Source organism: Vipera berus (genome assembly GCF_964194415.1).
Source record: "Vipera berus genome assembly, chromosome: Z".
Classification (NCBI taxonomy): domain Eukaryota; kingdom Metazoa; phylum Chordata; class Lepidosauria; order Squamata; family Viperidae; genus Vipera; species Vipera berus.
Window position 1 is genome coordinate 15,025,091 of NC_138205.1, and position 20,165 is coordinate 15,045,255.

Below are 20,165 nucleotides of genomic sequence, written 5' to 3' on the forward strand. Positions count from 1 at the left end.
AGTTCCACAGGCAGGTGGTTCCACAAGGCAGGCGCACCCACAGAGAACGCCCTCCCCCTAGGGATAACCCGCCGGGACTCACTGACCGGCGGCACCCTAAGGAGGCCCTCCCTGTGGGAGCACACAGGACGATGGGAGATTGATGCTGGCAGCAGGTGCTCCCTAAGATAACCCGGACCCATGCCATTTAGGGCTTTATAGGTCAAATATTGTACATGTTCAGTTATTGTTTCTGTTCTAACCTTTTTGTATTTTATTTGTGATGTTTTTTCCTCTTCCTTTTTTGAAGTTTTCCAGGTTCGGATAATTTTGCATGGGTTCTCTGCTTTTATCCATAGATCATCTCTGATGCTTATAGAAAACACCCAGTAATCATTTAGAGGAAAAATAGATTTTGCTTCTGGAATAACAACTATATGTTGCTGTTCCAATTTAATCCGTTCATAATTTGATTTGCTACTCCATCAGATAAACCTATTTTAATAATACAGTCACCAAAGAAACTTACCTTTCATACTTCTTCAACAAGTTTTAATTTTTTTAATTAATTTATCCACCACATAGTCACCCATTTCACCATCAAGTGTCTTTGGGTGGCATACAACAAAGTTCAAAAGAAACCGAGTAAAGAGGCTGTAAAAATGATTTGGGGAGGGAACATTTTATTTTTTCTTGACCTAAATTAACCACAACAACCATTAAAACCTCACGTTCCACATTCATTTAAAGCCTTACAGAAGTGTAATCCATTAATGATTTGGCTGTAGTCCTTAACGAGTAAATGGCATTCAAGCATATAGGATTAAGGAACACCAAAATTTACTGGGAAATAAATGTTCATACCCCCCAAAAGAACTGTGTGGTGGGGACAGGTATAATGGAGTGGGCTGATAGGAGAGGCGAGTAGGCATCTGGGAAACAGTTGTGGTCCTGTGAACCAAGATGAACCAGGATATTGGTTAAATTTTGAACCTAGGCCTGCCAAAAGACAAATTTGCACTGTGGAACAGAGTTTCGAAGCAGAATCACAAAACAGCTATTTTATGTGGATGGGATACTTAATTAGTCCAAGCAGTGCTTTTTTTGTAAAAGAAAAAGGTGCCGGAACTCACACACGTCATACAACCCGCTTTGCCTACCCTACAAGGTTCCATCCAAAAAAGGTGCCGGAACTCCGTTCTGAGCGTTCTATGAGAAAAAAAGCCCTGAGTCCAAGTAGGTATGTTTGAGTCCTACCACTGTGTGATGGAGTGAGCTCCCATCCCTTGCCCCAGCTCCTGCCAACTGAGCAGTTCAAAAGCATGTAAATGCGAGTAGATAGATAGATACCACTTTGATGGGAAGGTAACAGGGCTCCATGTTTCCTCACATGCTCTGGCAGTGATGTGATGTCATGATGGCCACACGATTGCGGAAATATCGTCTGACAGCGCTGGCTCAATGGCTTAGAAATGGAGACGAACACCACCCCCTAAAGTTGGCTACGACTAGTGGAAAACCCCCACAGGTTTTTACCTTACCCTACTTAACTACAGGTAGTCCTCAACTTACAACAGTTTGCTTAGTGACCGTTTGAATTTACAACAGCACTGAAAAAAGTGTCTTATGATCATTTTTCATACTTATGACCCCACGGTCACATGATTTACATTTGGATGCTTAACAACTGACTCACATTTATGCCGGTGGCAGTGTCCTCGGATCATGTGATGACCTTTTGCATCCTTCTGACAAGGAAAGTCCAGGGGGAAGCCAGATTCCCTCAACGGCCGTGTTAGTAATTTAACAACTGCAGTGATTCGCTTAACAAATGTGTCAAAGGAGTCGTAAAATGGGGCAAAGCCCACTGAACAATTTTCTCACTTAGCAACATAAATTTTGGGTTCCGTTGTGGTCATAAGTTGAGGACTACCTGTATTAGTATTTTTCATTAACCAGAACACCGGTACAGGTAGTCCTTGACTTACAACCATTCATTTTGCGACCATTCAAAGTCACAAGGGCAGTGAAAAAAGTGACTTTTGACCTGTCCTCACACTTATGAACCCCTCAGCATCTCCACGGTCACATGATCCAAATTTGGGTGCTTAGTAATTGGCCTGTATTTAGGACATTTGCAGCACTCTGGGATCACGTGATCGCCGTTTGCGATCTTCCCAGCTGGCTTCTAACAAGCAAAGTCAATGGAGGAAGCCGGATTCACTTGTCAACCCCATGATTCACTTAGCAACTGCAGTGATTCACTTAACAACCATGGAAGAAAAGGTCATAACATCAGGCATGATTCACTCAGCAACCTAAGGAATATTGGTCCCAATTGTGGTCATAAGTTGGGGACTACCTGTACTGTGTTTTACTGCTTTTTTAATAACATAGTACGCTTTCGGGAGTCCTGAAAGCCCTTCAAGGTATATCAAACTAGGAAACCAGAGCTATGAATACTAATGCTATACAGCAGGGGTCTTCAAACTTGGCAACTTTAAGACTTGTGGACTTCAACTCCCAGAATTCTTCAGCCAGCCTTGGGATTTCTGGGAGTTGAAGTCCACCAGTTTTAAAGTTGCCAAGTTTGAAGACCCCTGCTATATAGGTTGTCCTCGGCTAACATCCAGTCATTTGGTGACTGTTCAAAGTTACAACGATCCTTGAAAAACTTATGACCTGGATTCAAAGTTCTGACAGCCACCCCACCACCACCATCCGGCCGTATGACTGAGTTTGGGGCGCTTGGCAATCGGCTGGCATTTGCAACCATTTGCAGCATCCATCAGTCCCGTGACCATGATTTATGACATTTAGTGCTATAACAGTATTTACTTCTGGTTTCTGGCAAAACAAACAAACAATGGTTTTGCATCTCTACCACCATGTTCACTTCCCGATTGCTGAAAAAAAAAAGGTCATGAGGTTGGGCGCAGTCATGATTTACGGACGTAACTGAAAGCTCAGTTATCACCATAAATCAAGGATTACCTGTAGTATGTTTATTATAAGATTACAGTAACAGAAACTTGCAAGCCTGAATGGGCTTCCTTCTTCCCTCCCTTGATCTTCATGAGAAACAGGGAGGGTCCTCTCTCAGATTGTTTTTTCAAATTACATTTACTGCATCGCTTGGATTTCTTTTATCTGATTGCTGCGTTGTATGCGTCTTTGGTAGAGATCCCTCTAAAAAAGGGACATTCCCTGCTAGGTTTACTGAGGTGGAGGGTCCTTACAGAGTACAGAATAACAGAGATGGAAGGGACTTTGGGGGTCTTCTAGTCCAACCCTGTACTCAAGCAGGAGACCCCAACCACTTCCAACAAATGGCTACCCAATCTCTTCTTTAAAAACTCCAGTGATGGAGTACCCACAACTTCTGGAGGTAGGTCGTTCCATTGATTGATTGTTCTCGCTGACAGGAAATTTCTGTTTCGTTCTAGCCTGGATTTCTCTTTGATACTCCTCCATCCATTACTTCTTATCCTGCCCTCTGGTTCATTGGAGAATAACTTGATCCTCTCTTCTCTGTGACAGCCCCTTAAATATTGGAAGACTGCTATCGTGCCAGCCCTAGTCTTTCTCTTAGTGTTAGAGTTGTTGTTGTTGTTAGTTGCGAAGTCGAGTCTGACCCGTCGCAACCCTATGGACAACGTTCCTCCAGGCCTTCCTGTCCTCTACCATCTTCTGGAGTCCATTTAGGCTCACACCTACTGCTTCAGTGACTCCATCCGGCCACCTCGTTCTCTGTCGTCCCCTTCTTCTCTTGCCCTCAACCTTTCCCAGCATGAGGCTCTTCTCCAGTGAGTCCTTCCTTCTCATTAGGTGGCCAAAGTATTTGAGTTTCAACTTCAGGATCTGGCCTTCTAAAGAGCAGTCAGGGTTGATCTCCTCTAGGACTGACCGGTTTGATCACCTTGCAGTCCAAGGGACTCGCAGGAGTCTTCTCCAGCACCATAGTTCAAAGGTCTCGATTCTTTAGCGCTCACAGCCTTTCTTATGGTCCAACTTTCACAGTCATACATGGCAATGGTAGGGAATAGAAGGATCTATATTCCTTGCAGAGGGGGAGGAATACAACATCATCTATCTCCAGTCCACAACATAATCCTTCCAAAGTTCCAAGAAGACTCCACACTACTCAAGTGACACTACGACACAGATAAGTCTCCAGGTGACACCAACGACTCTCTAAAAGAATGCAAATGACCAGCTGTTATGTATGTAAATAGTTAGCAATAAGCCATGGAAGAGATTGCAAACACAGTGCAGCTTGCAAGGTTTAAAGCGGGAAAATAAGGTGCAATCATTGGACGCCACAACCAGGGAGCGGGAAAAGAGACTGTTTGTATTGGTTACAGTTCAAACGCTTTCTCTATAAAAGGGTTGCAACATTTGACAGTTGCAGTTGACTTTGTGTATTCAATAAACTCATTCCTTGTTAAACCACTCTGAGTCCTCGTCTATCAGAACCAAACAATTGGCGACGAGGATGGGATGGACAGAAGACCAGAGAATTGGCGGAATTGTCGCACAAAGGCGGCAAAATTCGAATACGTGTCTAAGTCAACCGAGCGGCCGCGGCAGAATAAGAAAATTCTCCGAATGGCGCAGATTGGGTCACTGAAGGAATTCGACCCTAACTTCCCCGAAGATTGGGAAGAATACATCGGTCAGGTCGAAGGATTCCTGTTAGTGAACGGAATCACCGACGACCGGAAAAAAGCGGCGGCACTCTTGCCAATCTGCGGCACACCGGTCTACAGAGTTGCTGTCGGGCTGTGCCAGCCTCAACCAGTCTCCAGCGTGCCCTATGCCGACCTCCTCGCAAAATTAAAAGTTCACTTTACTCCCCGAAGGTCCGAACTCTTTTGGCGGCGCATCTTCGAGAAGAGAAATCAGAGACCGGGGGAGTCCATACAGAAATTCGTCGCTGCCGTCAGGGAAGCCGCAGTACGTTGCAAATACGATAATTTAGAAATTAGAATCAGGGACAGAGTCATGCTGGGCTTACGTGATGAACAATTACAAAATAGAATAATCGCCAAACCTACCGGCGATTTACAGGACGTGCTCGACGAACTTCTTTTTTTTTTTTTTTTTTTTTTTAAATTTATTATTTAAAAACATTGGACACAGTACCAGCGAGCTGACAAACCTTTTTGTCTACAATGTTTAAATATATATATATACATGTATATATGTACATCAAAAATACACTTAAATACACTTAGATTACAAATCGGTGAAATACCACAATATTTAAAACAGTGAGCTAGTCTGTAAAACCTAATAGAGACCTTTCTTTTTATCCATCCAAAGATACAATTTGTTCCAAATTCTATAATAGTCTGATTGATCTTTATTCTTTAATTCCAAAGTTAATTTGTCCATTTCAGCGCAATCCCAAATTTTCCTAATAACCTCTTTTTGTCCTGGGATCTCATTCTTTTTCCATTTTTGCGCAAATGATATTCTAGCTGCTGTGATAATATGGATCGTTAAGTATAGCACATCTTTAGGATATTTCTCTTTCGTGATTCCCAACAAGAAAAGTTCTGGACTAAACTCCAGATCTTGTTTCAATATTTCTTTCAGCCAAATCCAAATCATTCTCCAAAATTTTTGTGTTTTACTGCAAGACCACCACGTGTGGAAGTATGTGCCTATCTCTTCAGAACACTTCCAACATTTGGGAGATGCTGTTGTGTACATTTTTGCTAAGCGGGCTGGGGGAAGATGCCATCGGTAAAACATTTTAAATAAATTTTCTTTATACGATGAGGCCAGTGTTATCCTTTTATTCCTATCCCAAATTGTTTGCCAAGTATCTAGGTCGATGTTATGTCCTAAATTGTTAGCCCAGGTCAACATGGGGTCTTTCACTTGCTCTTCAAACAGCTTATATCCCAAAAGTAATTTATAAAAATTCCTTATTTGTTTAGAGTCCGGTCCCAATAATATTTTGTCCAATGCTGTTTCAGAGGTATATATCCCCCATTCATTTTTATCCTTCCTAAATCTCGATTGGATTTGTAAGTAGGCCCACCAATCGAGTTTTATACCTTGTAATTCTAGTTCATTCCTAAGTTTCAATTCCCCCTCCTCATTCAGAATATCCTTGTATGAGATTATGTTACCCAAATCAAACAGATTTGGGTAAACTATCGCTTCAAGGGTGGATAGCCAGACCGGTATTTTGGTGTAATTGTGAGATCTAATTTTTTTCCAAGTATTAAGTAGCGCTTGCCTGATCCGGTGTCTTTGAAAATGCGAGAAAAGACCTTGTTTCTCCGTCCATAGGAAAGCATGCCAGCCATATTGCAAATCGTGACCCTCTAAAGTTAATAGTCTTCTATTTCTCAAGATTACCCATTCTCTAATCCAGCTCAGGGCCGCGGCGTGGTAATATAATTCCCAGTCTGGCAATCCAAAACCCCCATTTTCCTTCGTGTCTTGTAAATATTTCAATTTAATTCTTGGTTTTTTCCCCTGCCAAATAAAATTTAGTGATAATTTATCCAAATTTCGAAAAAATTTAGAGTCGAGTTGAATTGGGATATTCTGAAACAGAAACAGGATTTTAGGCAGAATATTCATCTTAATGACAGCGATTCTTCCCAATAATGAGAGTTTTAGGTTTCCCCATCTTTCCAGATCACCTTTTATTTGGTTCACTACATTATCATAATTATCCTTTTTGAGTGAAGTGCATCTAGCCGTAATGTTAATCCCTAGATATTTTATTTTCTTGACTATTTCTATATCCGTGATTTCGGCCAGATTACCTTTTTGTTTATTGGTCATATTTTTAACAATCATCTTGGTCTTATTTCTATTTATTCGCAGTCCGGCAACCTCACCATATTTAGATAATTCTTCCAATAGCTTTGGTCCCGTCTGACATGGATCCTCCATAATAAAAACCAGATCGTCCGCGAAAGCTTGCAATTTAAAGGTTTCCTTTTTAATGGTTAATCCTTTTATCTTTGGGTCGTTTCTTATAGTTCTCGTTAATACTTCAAGAGTCAATATAAACAGCAACGGTGATAAGGGGCAGCCTTGCCGTGTTCCCTTTTGAATTTGAAACTTGCTAGATGCTTCCCCATTAATAATTATTTTTGCTTCCTGATTGTCATAAATTGCCCTAATTATATTTATAAATTTTTCTCCCATATTCATAAAGCTAAGCTGTTGGCACAAAAAAGACCATTTAACATTGTCAAATGCCTTTTGGGCGTCTAAGAAAAGTAATGCCATCTGTTGTTCGCTATGTAATTCATAGTACTCCAATGTATCTAATATTATTCTAATGTTGTGCTTAGTGTGTCTCTTAGCGAGAAAACCATTTTGATCTGCGTGTATGAAATCATTCAGAAATCGTTTCAATCGTTCCGCTATAATTGATGTAAATATCTTGTAGTCCGAGTTAAGAAGTGATATGGGTCTGTAATTTTGGATTAATGTATGGTCTGTGTTATCTTTCGGAATAAGGGTTATGTTTGCCTCTAGCCAAGATTTAGGCGTCCTTGCGCCTTCTAATACTGCGTTAAATACCTCCACTAGGGGTTGAGCTAGGATATTTTGTAATTCTTTATAAATTTCTGATGGAAGACCGTCGGGTCCCGATGCTTTATTATTCTTTTGTGCATTAATAGCTTTTATCACCTCAGATAGTCGAATTTCCTCGTTTAACATATTTCTGGTATCTTCTGTGACCTTAGGTAGTTTGGCTCTTTGAAAATATTCCTCCATTTTCTCCACACTTGCCTGACTATCTTCTTTGTATAAACGTTCATAAAATTCCTGGGCTATAATTTTTTTTTTTCCTCCTGGTGGAATATTCTCCCTTCCTCATCTCGTAGTTCGTGAATCCAGTTTTTCCCCTTTTGTTTTCCCAATTTGTATGCGAGCCACCGGCCCGGTTTATTTGCATTTTCAAAAAAATTTTGTTTCGTGTTTCTCAATTGTTGTGCTAATTTCTCTTTGTCTAGAATGTTAAGTTTGTGTTTAATCAGATCCATAGATTGCTTGATATTCTCTTTTTGTGGATCTTGTTGGAGTGTAACTTCTAAGCTCTTATATTCCTCTTCTAATCTTTCCCGTTGTTGTCTTTTCCCCTTATTTTTATATACCATATATGCCCTCGCTACCCCTCTCATCATTGCCTTAGCTGTATCCCAATTGTTTTGTACTGAGGTGTCTATAGCTTTATTTTCCTTAAAGAAAAAACTTAGTTCTCTCTCCATCTTAGATTTGAATTCGTCTTCTTTTAAAATTGCTCTTTGAAGCGTCCATCTGGGTATTTTTTTGGAACCTTTCCAGATGAGTTTAATAGGATTGTGATCTGCCCAAGTACCTGTCGCTATATGTACCTCGTCTATTTCTGAACTAATTTCTTTCGTCATCCATACCATGTCTATTCTAGACCATGAGTTATGTCGGTTGGAGTAATATGTATATTGTCTAGCCTTACGATTTCTTTCCCTCCAGACATCTTGGATATTTAGTTCCTCAGCCAAGTTAAGAAAAGATCTCGGTAGAGTTCTTCTCTTCTTTTTCCTAAGCGTCTTTCCCATATAATCCAAATTTATATCTAGGATAGCATTAAAATCTCCTATTAAACAAATCTCCTCATAATCAATGCTACATATCTTATTGTGAAGTGTTTTGAAAAATTGTTCTTGGTTATGGTTTGGGGCATATATCTCTACCATCATGACCTTCCTGTGATTTATTATAACCTCGACTATCAGTATTCTACTCTCTTTATCGTTATAAATTTGTTTTGCAGTCAATTTTGGGTTTACATATAATGCCACTCCTCTCTTTTTCTTGTGTCGGTCTAAGGAAACGAATAGGTTCCCTATTCTTGGTTGTACTAACAAATATTTTTGTTGTTCCTTTATATGGACTTCTTGTATTGCCACGATATCCAATTGTTGGTGAATAAGCCTATTAAAAAATTTCCGCCTTTTCACTGGCGAATTCAATCCATTAATATTCACAGACATAATACTACACTCACCTCCCTTCATCTTACTTATTTCTGGTTTTTGTGGATCTCGTGATTCGGGGCTCTCTCTCTTCCTTGTCTCTAGTTCCATGTTTCTCTGTTAACTCACCGGATTTGTTCCTTCTATCCTCTGTAGCTAAGATCTTCCCATCCATTGCCACACGTATTGTATCTCTTTCTCTTACCTCCCTTCCATCTTGATCTTCTAAATCTACTTCCTCTTGGCTATGGAAGTGGCGTTTGTAAAAATCTTCTGCCTTCTCTATCGTGTCCAGTCTATGCCTTCTATCCTGCCACGTAACTAGAATACCCTCTGGAGTTAGCCATCTAAAGTTTACATTTTCTCTTATTAGTTTGGATGTTAAGAATTGATAGCCGCGTCTCAGATCCCTCATCCTTTTAGGTATCTGTTTAAGGATGGTGATTGGTTGGCCCCGAAATTCTAATGGTTCCTCTCTAGATCTATGCAGAAGCTCATCCCGAATTGATTTTTTAACTAACCTTACATGTACTTCTTTTGGGAGGTTGTGCCTTCTCGCATAATTAGTTTGGACCCTGTATGTTTCATCAATTTCCGCCAGCATTTCCTCCTTCCCTACACCGAGTGCCTTTGCCATCAGTTCTGCCATCATGACCAACAGATCTTCCCCTCTTTTTTCTTGAACGTTCTGGAAGCGTAGATAATGAGCAGCCTTTTCTGCTTCCAGAAAAATGACTGTTGTTTCTAATTCCTTATTAGCCTGAAGGAGTGTTTCATTTAAATCATCTACTCTCTTTTCCTCTTTTTCCATTCTAGCTTCCATATCTTGAAGTCTTTGTTCATTTTTGACTAATTGCTGTTGAATCCCTTCAAATTTATCATCTATCGCTTGGATTTTCCCCTTTAATTCACCAGTGTCGTTTCTTATTTGGCCTATTTCTCTCTTCATCTCCTCGTGGTTTTTGGCCATTGCCTCGTGTAGGTTTTGCAAAAGGGCATGTAAATCTTTAAAGGAATTCGAGTTAGATCTTTCCCTTTGCAGCATATCCTCTATAGATTTCTGATTGGAGGGACTTGAGGCCATCCCCTGTCCCTGTGCTGCCGCCTTTTTGCCAGCGCTAGGCTTAGTTGCTCCCGAGATACTTGTCATGTTTCCCCAATTATAACAGCGTTTTATCAATGTATAATACCCTGAGTCTTATATAAACCTTTTAACTCTATGACAAAAGATATATAAAACAGTTACCACCAGATACTTATTACCAACTAAGCAATTTATATAATAGAATTCTATAGTATGAATATAATCAAAGTCACGTTCTTCTTCTTTTTCCCCCCCCCCCGTTTCCGGCGCAGAAATTGGCACCTTTTCCGTCTTCCTCTGCTGTCAAAGACCAGTAGGTGTCCCACTAAACAAACCTCCAGTTACTAAATTGCTATATCAAATGGCCGCCCGTGACAAGTAGAGTAGAATTTCAAAAGTTTCAAAAGTTCACAAATTCAAAATTTACCAGGATAGACCAGACTAGACCAAGCTGATCGCTTTCCACGCCCGACAATCCAGAGTTCAGTCTCTAAGGCTCCAAAGCTCAGACTTTGACCTGTTGTAGCTTTTCTCCAGCTAGAATACAGTCATATAGTCTTCGGCTTTCTTTCCCTTGCTGTTTTTGCCAAACGCCTCCCTCAAGACTTCTATCGCCGCTTATTCCCTCTCCGTGAGGCTCCCACTTCGAACCAGTACCTCTTTCACAAGCGCTTCCTATTTAATATTCGGATACACTCTCCGTCAGCTCCGCTCTACCGTTGTCCCGCTGCTTACGTGCTAGCTCCGTCCCTCTGTCAGATCTTCATGTCGGCCATTACTGGCCTCCTTCTCCCCGGTTCGCTCGCATCAGACTTTCTCCGGATCTTCAACACGAACTGCCGCTCATGAAGGTTCTCCGGGCTGCCTGCAACTTCGGATGTCCCTACAGGACCTCCTGAAGCTCCGAAAAGCCCCCGCGAACACTGGGTGAGAGGTTGTGCGTGGAGAGAGCTCCGTTCACACAGCCGCCCGCTCTGACAGTTGGCTCCGCCCCTTGCTCGACGAACTTCTAACGTATGAGTCAACCGGCTATCGCGACCCCCCCCGCAGTAGCATGGCGGCAGCACCCGAAATTAACCAAGAGGGCTATGTGGACTGTGGGGAGGTGGATCAGCAGTGGGAGGAAGAGATCGCCGAAGTCTCCAGGCGATTCGGTAAGATGGCACCAAGACAACTCAGAAGCGAGGGGCCTGAACCTGGCCGCCGGCAACAACCCGCAACACCGCAAAGACCACCGACCGGGGCACAACGACCGTGGCGGGACACCGCAACCAGACCACGCGACAACGAAACCCAGAACCGATGTGGCAGCTGCGGCGGCAACCATTCCCGCGCTTCCTGCCGATTTCGTACCGCCAAGTGCAGGGCTTGTGGCAAGACTGGCCACATCCAGGCCATCTGCAGAAATCGCGTTCGGGACACCCGTCTGAACGAAGTCGATGTGTGGCCAGAGGGTAAGGTAACCCCTAATGCTAGTGGCAAGGAGACCCCTAAAACCCGGGTGAAAATTCCAACCCTAAGGGAGGTGGCCCGCGTCAATCAGAGACGGCGGGGAAGGGGGCACAATTTTCCGGACGGAAAATTAAAAATCACAGTCCTTCTGCAAGGGGTCCCTTGCAGAATGGAAATCGACTCAGGGGCTTCAGTGTCGATAATTTCCACTGAAACCCTTGAGAAAATTGAACAACTAAGCGGAAAAAGAATTCCACTTAAACCAACAAATATTCAATTAATGGACTTCCAAAAAAGTCCAATAATCGTAAAAGGGAAGACCAGCCTTAAAGTAAATTTTAAGGGGTTTAAGGGGGTCTTAGATTTGATAGTTACGGAGGGGAATAGGACCAGCTTAATAGGGCTTAATTGGTTTCCTGCCCTGGGAATTTGGATAGGGGGAATAAATTCTGTGATTAGAAATAAGACCCTCGAATCCGTCTGCAAAGAATTTGCAGACGTATTCGATGGGTCTCTAGGCAAGTACAAAGGGCCCCCCATTAATTTTAACCTAGACCCCTCAGTAAATCCAATCAGGCTAAAGGCCCGGAGGGTACCTTTTGCCTTAAAAGAAAAAATCGAGGCCGAGCTCGACCGGCTTGTAGGCCTCGGAGTTTTAGAACCTGTTGAGGGCGGTTTGTGGGAGACGCCGATTGTCACACCCCTCAAACCCAATGGGGACGTGAGAATCTGCGCCGACTACAAAGCCACCCTCAACATTGGAATGAAAAAGCATGCTTACCCGGTCCCGACGGTGAAGCAGGTCCTCGCCACGATCCAGGACGCCGCCATCTTCGCCAAGCTCGATTTGGCGCATGCGTACTTACAGTTGACTGTTTCCAAAGAGGCTGCAGAGGCACAGACAATTGTTACCCACAAGGGGGCGTTCCGAGTCCACAGACTGCAATTTGGAATTGCAGCAGCTCCAGGCATCTTCCAAGAAGTGATGGAGAGGACCTTAAAGGGCATACCTGGAGTATGCCCTTACTTTGATGATGTCCTAATAGCTGGAAAAGATGAAGGAATGTTAGTAGAGCGGCTGGAACAGGTACTGGGTAGATTTAGAAAGGCTGGATTAAAATTAAAAAAGGAAAAATGTAGCATAGGGGTTAAATCCACTGATTTTTTGGGGTTCAGGATTGACAAAAGCGGAGTCCACCCTACCCCTGAAAAAATTAAAGCAATAAAAGGGGCTCCTGAACCAAGGAACAAGGCTGAGCTACAGGCCTTCCTAGGCTTGGTAAATTTTTATCACACTTTTGTGCCACATAAGGCTGCCATTGCAGAACCACTGCACAGGCTTTTAGATAAGAAGACCCCTTGGCATTGGCAAGACAAGCACAAAGCGAGTTTCCAGACCTTAAAAGACATCCTTTCCAGTAGTTCCACAGTAACCCACTTTATAGAAAACAGACCAATCTACCTGGCGTGCGATGCTTCGCCTTATGGCGTTGGGGCAGTAATCAGCCATTTAGACACCCAGGGAATGCAAAGACCCATTGCTTACTACTCCCGCACACTAACCAAGGCAGAGCGGAACTACGCCCAAATAGACAGGGAAGCTTTAGCCATAGTGGCAGGAGTTAAAAAGTTCCATGACTACCTGTATGGCAGGAACTTTACAATACTGACAGACCACAAACCCCTGCTGGGACTGTTTACCACAGATAAACAGACTCCCCAAATTATGTCTCCCAGGATGCTGAGATGGTCCATTTTCCTCTCAGCATATTCATTTTCCCTCCAATACAGACCGGGCAAAGACATGGGACACGCTGACGCCCTCAGCAGATTGCCCCTTAGCATAACAGAGGAGGACCCTGCACCTGTGGGACAAATAATGTCCCTACAGGATATTCCTGATTTACCCCTAACTGCTAAAGACATAGCTGAGACAACCAATAAGGACCCCATCTTAAGGAGAGTAATGGCCTGGGTCATGAGTGGTTGGCCCAACGCCAACCCGGATGTAAAATACAGTCCATTTTTCAGAAGGAAAGATGAACTATCAGTTCATATGGGTTGCTTACTCTGGGGAACTCGTGTAGTAATTCCAGAAATCCACAAATCAGCTATTCTATTTGAATTGCATGAGGGACACCCTGGAATAGTAAGGATGAAGGCCCTGGCTAGGAGTCACTTGTGGTGGCCAGGTTTGGACCACGACATTGAGGAATGCGTTGCCAATTGCTATCTGTGCCAACGTTCCAGGCCCGAACAACAACACATCCGCACACATAAATGGGAGCTAGCTAGGAATCCTTGGTCCAGGATTCACATTGACTTCGCTGGACCTTTCCAGGGGTTAACGTTCCTTGTAGTGGTTGACAGCTACTCTAGATGGCTAGAAGTAGTACCGGTCAGTTCAGTAACGGCAGGCAGAACAATACAGGCATTAAGGGGCCTCTTTGCCACTCATGGGTTGCCGGATTTAATAGTGTCTGATAACGGGCCACAATTCACATCTATTGAATTTCAGGATTTCCTCAAGGCCAACTCGATTAAGCATAAGACGTCTGCACCCTTCCACCCCTCCTCCAACGGATTGGCTGAAAGGAATGTGAGGACCACGAAGGACGCGCTTAAAAGAATCATTCGAGGAGACTGGCATCAGAGACTAGCTGTGTTCTTGTTGGCTCAACACACAACCCCTTGTTCGGCTACAGGGAAAAGTCCAGCTGAAATGAGGTGGGGCAGGAAAATATTGACCAAGTTGGACAGATTACACCCTGACAGACTCCAACCAAACATTGAATTAGACATTCCTAACAGAACATTTGAGGTGGGGGACTTGATTTGGGCCAGGAACTACGGCCAAGGGGACAAATGGATTCCAGGGGTGGTAACTGAAATCTTAGGTCCCCTATCATACATCATTGAGGGGGAAGGGAATAGGATCTGTAAAAGACACATAGACCAGCTGAGGAAAAGATCTAGTGGGTGTGTGCCTGCTGAGGGGGACCAAAGATCAGTAAGGGGAAACAGTACAGACAACATTAGGCCTGAAAGCGATGTAGAGGGTGGGCATGATAACACATTCCCTGATGCCCAACAACAACAATTCAGTCCAATTGATTGGGAAATACCCCTGCGAAGTAGGCCAGTGACCACTGAATCCCAAACACAACCTATTACTCAAGACAGTACATCTGTAGCCAGTAACCCAGAGCCCAGGTCCAGTAGTAACCAGCAGCCTAGCAGTCAACCAGAAAGAAGGGTCCCTAATAGCCAAAGCAACAGATACCCGTCCAGAATACATAGGCCACCAAAATACCTAATGGATTTTGTAAAGAAATGACACCAACTGGGGGGTAAGGGGTGTTATGTATGTAAATAGTTAGCAATAAGCCATGGAAGAGATTGCAAACACAGTGCAGCTTGCAAGGTTTAAAGCGGGAAAATAAGGTGCAATCATTGGACGCCACAACCAGGGAGCGGGAAAAGAGACTGTTTGTATTGGTTACAGTTCAAACGCTTTCTCTATAAAAGGGTTGCAACATTTGACAGTTGCAGTTGACTTTGTGTATTCAATAAACTCATTCCTTGTTAAACCACTCTGAGTCCTCGTCTATCAGAACCAAACACCAGCCATCTGCAAGGAGTATAAATCCTTCCATTCCCCACCATCCAGTCAGAGCTGAAGAAGCTTTCTTGCCACATAAAAAAGCACCTTTGGGGCAACCATGACTGAGACTCTCCATAGATGTAAACCTGGAATTAAGGAGAAACTTAGAACAATTAATGAAAAAGTCTCAAAGATAATAAAGGACAGAAAGGTAAACAGTGAAAGAATGCTTCCATATCCTTTAAAAACAATCCAAACTAGTTCCCAGTTTTAGTACTGGAAAAACTGCATTGGCAGCAGGTCAGAGACATCTTCCTGGATACCAGACTAACCAAGCAGTACCAGAACACATTTTTGCCCAAGATGGATGTTATGATAACAAACATATACCAACTATTAAACACTTCAAGCCTGATAACTTTATTTTTTTAAAAAAGGTGCACACCCAAAGGCATATCTATATTAATTATTGGCTTAAATCTAGCAACTTCCTGTGTTTCATATATATGCAGATAATGACTAGATAGAGATAACATTCATAGGGAATTCCTTTCTTTGAAGGAACAAATGAATCTTTTGTGCCTGGCTGATAGTAAAATAATAGCCCAAGAAGAGAATCATGTAATAGCAACACCAGTCCAAGAATAAATTATAGGGTTACAGATCTGTCTCAGCTCTGGATATGGTATGGAGACAGGATTGGTCACTTCTAAATGGACTCTAGTGAGAGTGAGACAGGCATAGAATACCTGTCCTTGCTCTTCTGGACTTCTTGATGGCCTTCGATACCATCAGCCATGGTATCCTTCAGGATCCATGGCTCTGCGGGCTAGGAGTGGGTGGCTCAATATCACGTTGGTTCACTTCCTTTCTGTAGGCCGGTACCAGCCAGCATTAATTAGGAGTGAGAGGTCCTGCCTTCAATCCTTATTATGTGGAGTTCCGCAGGACTGTGTGTACTCTCCCCTGCTATTTAACATCTACGTTGAAGCCACAGGGGTGAGGTCATCTGTCGCTCTTGGGTGAGATATGCCTAGTGCGTTGATTAAATACCTTAAATACTTAAATATCTCTGCCTTTGGTGAACTAAGCAATGCGGTTGACATCTCGTCTCGGTGCTTGAAGGCTGTAGAGATTTGGATGTAGAGGTTTGGCAAGACTGAGTGGCTCTGGATTTTTGGGCTTCCTGGTTCCGGGACTTTGGTACTGGATGGGGTGGCACTGCCTCAGCAATGTGTGCAATTTGACAGTCCTTCTAGGCCAGCGGTGGGAAACCTTGGCTCTTTAATGACTTGTGGACTTCAGCTCCCAGAATTCCTGAGCCAGAACTGGCTCAGGAATTCTGGGAGTTGAAGTCCACAAGTCATCAAAGAGCCAAGGTTCCCCACCCCTGTTCTAGGCACACAAGCCTTGCTTGAGGAGCAGGTGGAAGTCATGGCTAGGAGGACCCTTGGAAAGCTTGGTGTTGTGCTCTGGTTGTGCAGCTTCCTGGCCCAAGAGATTGTACTCACAGATGCTCGTGCCTTGGTCACCTCCAGAACAGATTACTATAACATGCTCTACATGGGGCTGCTCTCAAAGAGCGTCCAACAGCTTCAGCTGATGCAGCATTGCAGACATTGAAGTGTGTTCCTAGGAAGGTACACATTACTATACAGATAGTCCTCGACTTACTACAGTTCGTTTAGTGACCATTCAAAGTTGCAACGGCACTGAAAATGTGACTTACGACCGTTTTTCACAGTTACGACCTTTGCAAGGATCCCCATGATCATGTGATCAAAATTCAGAGGCTTGGCAAGTGGTTCATATTTATGACCATTGTTGTGCCCCAAGGTCATGTGACCACCTTTTGTGACCTTCTGACAAGCACAGTTAATGGGAAAGCCAGATTCGCTTAACAGCCAGGTTACTAACTTAACAACCGCAATGATTTACTTAACAACTGTGGCACGAAAGGTCGTAAAAAGGGGCAAAACTCAGCTAACAAATGTCTCACTTAACGACAGAAATTTTGGGTTCAATTGTGGTCATAAGTCGAGGACTACCTGTACCTCAGTTTCATGAACTGCCATGAACTTCCTGACTGTTAGAACAATTGATCACTTTGCTTCTGAGGGCAATTCAAAGTGCTGGTTTTGACTTTTAAAGCTAGCCATGGCATGGCACCAGGTTATTTGAAGGACTTCTTCTTCGACTTAACTTCCAGTGAGTTCTGGAAAAGTTCCTCAGATTGCAAAGGAAGAATTAAATACCAATTATTCCATGAAATAGTTTCATTTTCAGTGAATGGTGATGGGATCCTTTCTACAGTCTTCTATACCGGATGGAATACACTAAAAAAATTACTATAAAGATTTCTGTCCTAATGTTAAAATCCTCCCTCCTCCTCCTCCTCCTCCCCCTCCCTTCTTTTTTTATATTGTTTTCAGTATTTCACCCACAGGAACTTCACTCAAAGGCACCATTCACAACAGAGGGTCATAGAACAGCTGACTGATGGAGACATCAAAAGGGTTCAATAACAATAGAGGTGGACCTAATAACAAAGTGATTATTAGAAAAAGCCACTCTCCTATCATTTATCTCTCTGTCACTTTGTCTCTCTATCATCTCTCTCTCTCTTTCTATCATCTATCTATCATCTATCTATCTATCTATCTATCTATCTATCTATCTATCTATCTATCTATCTATCTATCTATCTATCTAGAGTACAGAGAAGAGTAACAAAGATGATTAGGAGACTGGAGGCTAAAACATATAAGATTGGTTGTTGGAATTGGGTATGTCTAGTTTAATGAAGAGAAGGGCGAGGGGTGACATGATAGCAGTCTTCCAATATCTCAGGGGCTGCCACAAAGCAACCTAGAACTAAGGAGAAACTTCCTGACTGTTAGAACAATTAATCAGTGGAACAACCTGCCTCCAGAAGCTGTGAATGCTCCAAACACTGGACAGCCATTTGTCTGAAATGGTGTAGGGTTTCCTGCCTGAGCAGAGGGTTGGACTAGATGACCTCCAAGGTCCCTTCCAATTTTATTATTGTTATTGTTATTATCATTCACCTTCTGTCTGTTTGTCTGTCTGTCTGTCTGTCTGTCTGTCTGTCTGTCTGTCTGTCTGTTTGCCTATCTATCTATCTATCTGCTCCCCATGGAACATAGCTCCATCAGTTCAGCCCCTTCAAACACAAAATAAATAAATACGGTATATAAAAATAAGGATTCTCATCCCTGACTGAATAAAAGCAAAACTTTTTTCCCAGCAGTATTGTTGAAGACAATATCTGTTTATATTACAATTCCATTATTTCTCAGAATCACTGTGCCTCTTTCCATTTTTAATATGTGTTAAAAAAAACACCCGTGAAGAGTGTTAGCTGTCTGCCAAAGAGAAGGGCTGTTCAGGAGCCAGGAACAGCATGAAGGCTGAAATGTCTGTGTGAAATAGAGAGGTGTTGGTTCAGACACTTGCAAGGTTCATATCTTCTTTGATGTCACAGGACGGAATGAAATTGCTTGGAATTTGATCACAGCAGCAATGCAGGAGGAGGAGGAAGAGATCCAGCAGAACCCCCGTGGCTGTTTTAAGCGGAAAAACCCTTAAAATATTTCGAAGACTAATTGCTCTCTAAACGAAGGTACCTGTGGGTTGCAACCTTCTTGCAGCTCCTGCTGTCCCAGTGAGTTATGAGGGGTAGCAAGGACTTCCATAAAAGGATAAACAAATTGGATTGTTTATAAAGTTTCGTGGTTTCAATTTTTTTTTAAAAAAGAGGTCACTCTGGACATTCTCTTCAGCCCCCTCAGCTAATTTCTTAAGTATGGTGTGTTTACGTTGATGGAAATACTGCACGAAAGGCGAGGTCCTCCAGAAAAATATGGTTCAAGAGAATGATCATTTCCAAACCAAAGATCCTGTTTTATGGGCTATGATTATCTTTTGAAATTCTTCTCTGAATCTTTACAGGTGTCCACAGGGTGTATTCAAATGAAGTCAAATGGGGTTGCAATGCTGTGGTTGAAGCTTTGACTCTGGACACATATGAGATCTCTGAGAGTTGGACAGATTTCGACCAAGGCAAGAATTCTTTTTGGTTGGAATTGTCCCATTTACAGGATTTCCATCGTGGAGTTGCATTGAAGGCCAGTTTCTCACCTTTTGGTATGGCATTCTTACACCATCCTGTTTATCAGGATCACCAAGGGCGAACAATGCAAACTGACCACAGTTGTTTCATTAGCATTTCAGTTTATATAACTTATAAAATGATCTAATCTGTTTTTTTAAAAGCATGTCCTCTTTCACATTTGTTGTCATTGTGGCTGATATAATGTGAGAATTAGTGACCACAAAGATTTCAGGGATCAAAGGTGAGAAAAAAATGGTTTTTTAAAAAAATAAAGTTACATGTATATTTGGGCTTTGCCAACGCTATCACTTATTTATTTATTTATTTTATTTTGTTACATTTATATATCACTTCCTTTTGGAAGAAATGGAATCTAAACGTCAGGTTTAGCAATTATGGGAAAGGGGAAGGAAGGAATTTCATTTAATTTTAAATTTTCACATCTCCCATCCCTCAGGGGATGCAGCAGCTGTTCCTTCATTAAAAAGGTGAGCTTCTCCCAGGCACATGGGAATTGTGGGCAACACTTGAAAAACCAGTGCCTGCTAATCCTTTCTTGACACGTGGAACTTTGCCAAGTGCTATTTGTAAGAAAGGATCCCATGAAGATCCAAGGGTGTATAAATCACTCATCCTCACATCTCTATTGCTCAAAAACATTACTGAAGGTAGCATTATCAAGTGTGGTGAAGAATGTCGGTGAAAACACGACATGACCTCAGAGGTAAGTCTGTTTCTTATGAAGTAAATATTGCATCCAGTTTTGGTTGCCATGATATTAAAAAAAAAGAAGTTGAGAATCTAGAAAGTTGCAGAGAAGAGCAACAAAGATGATTAAGGGAGTGGAGGCGAAAACGTATGAATTGGGTACGTCTAGTAGTCTAATGAAAGGAAGGACTGGGGTGACAGGAT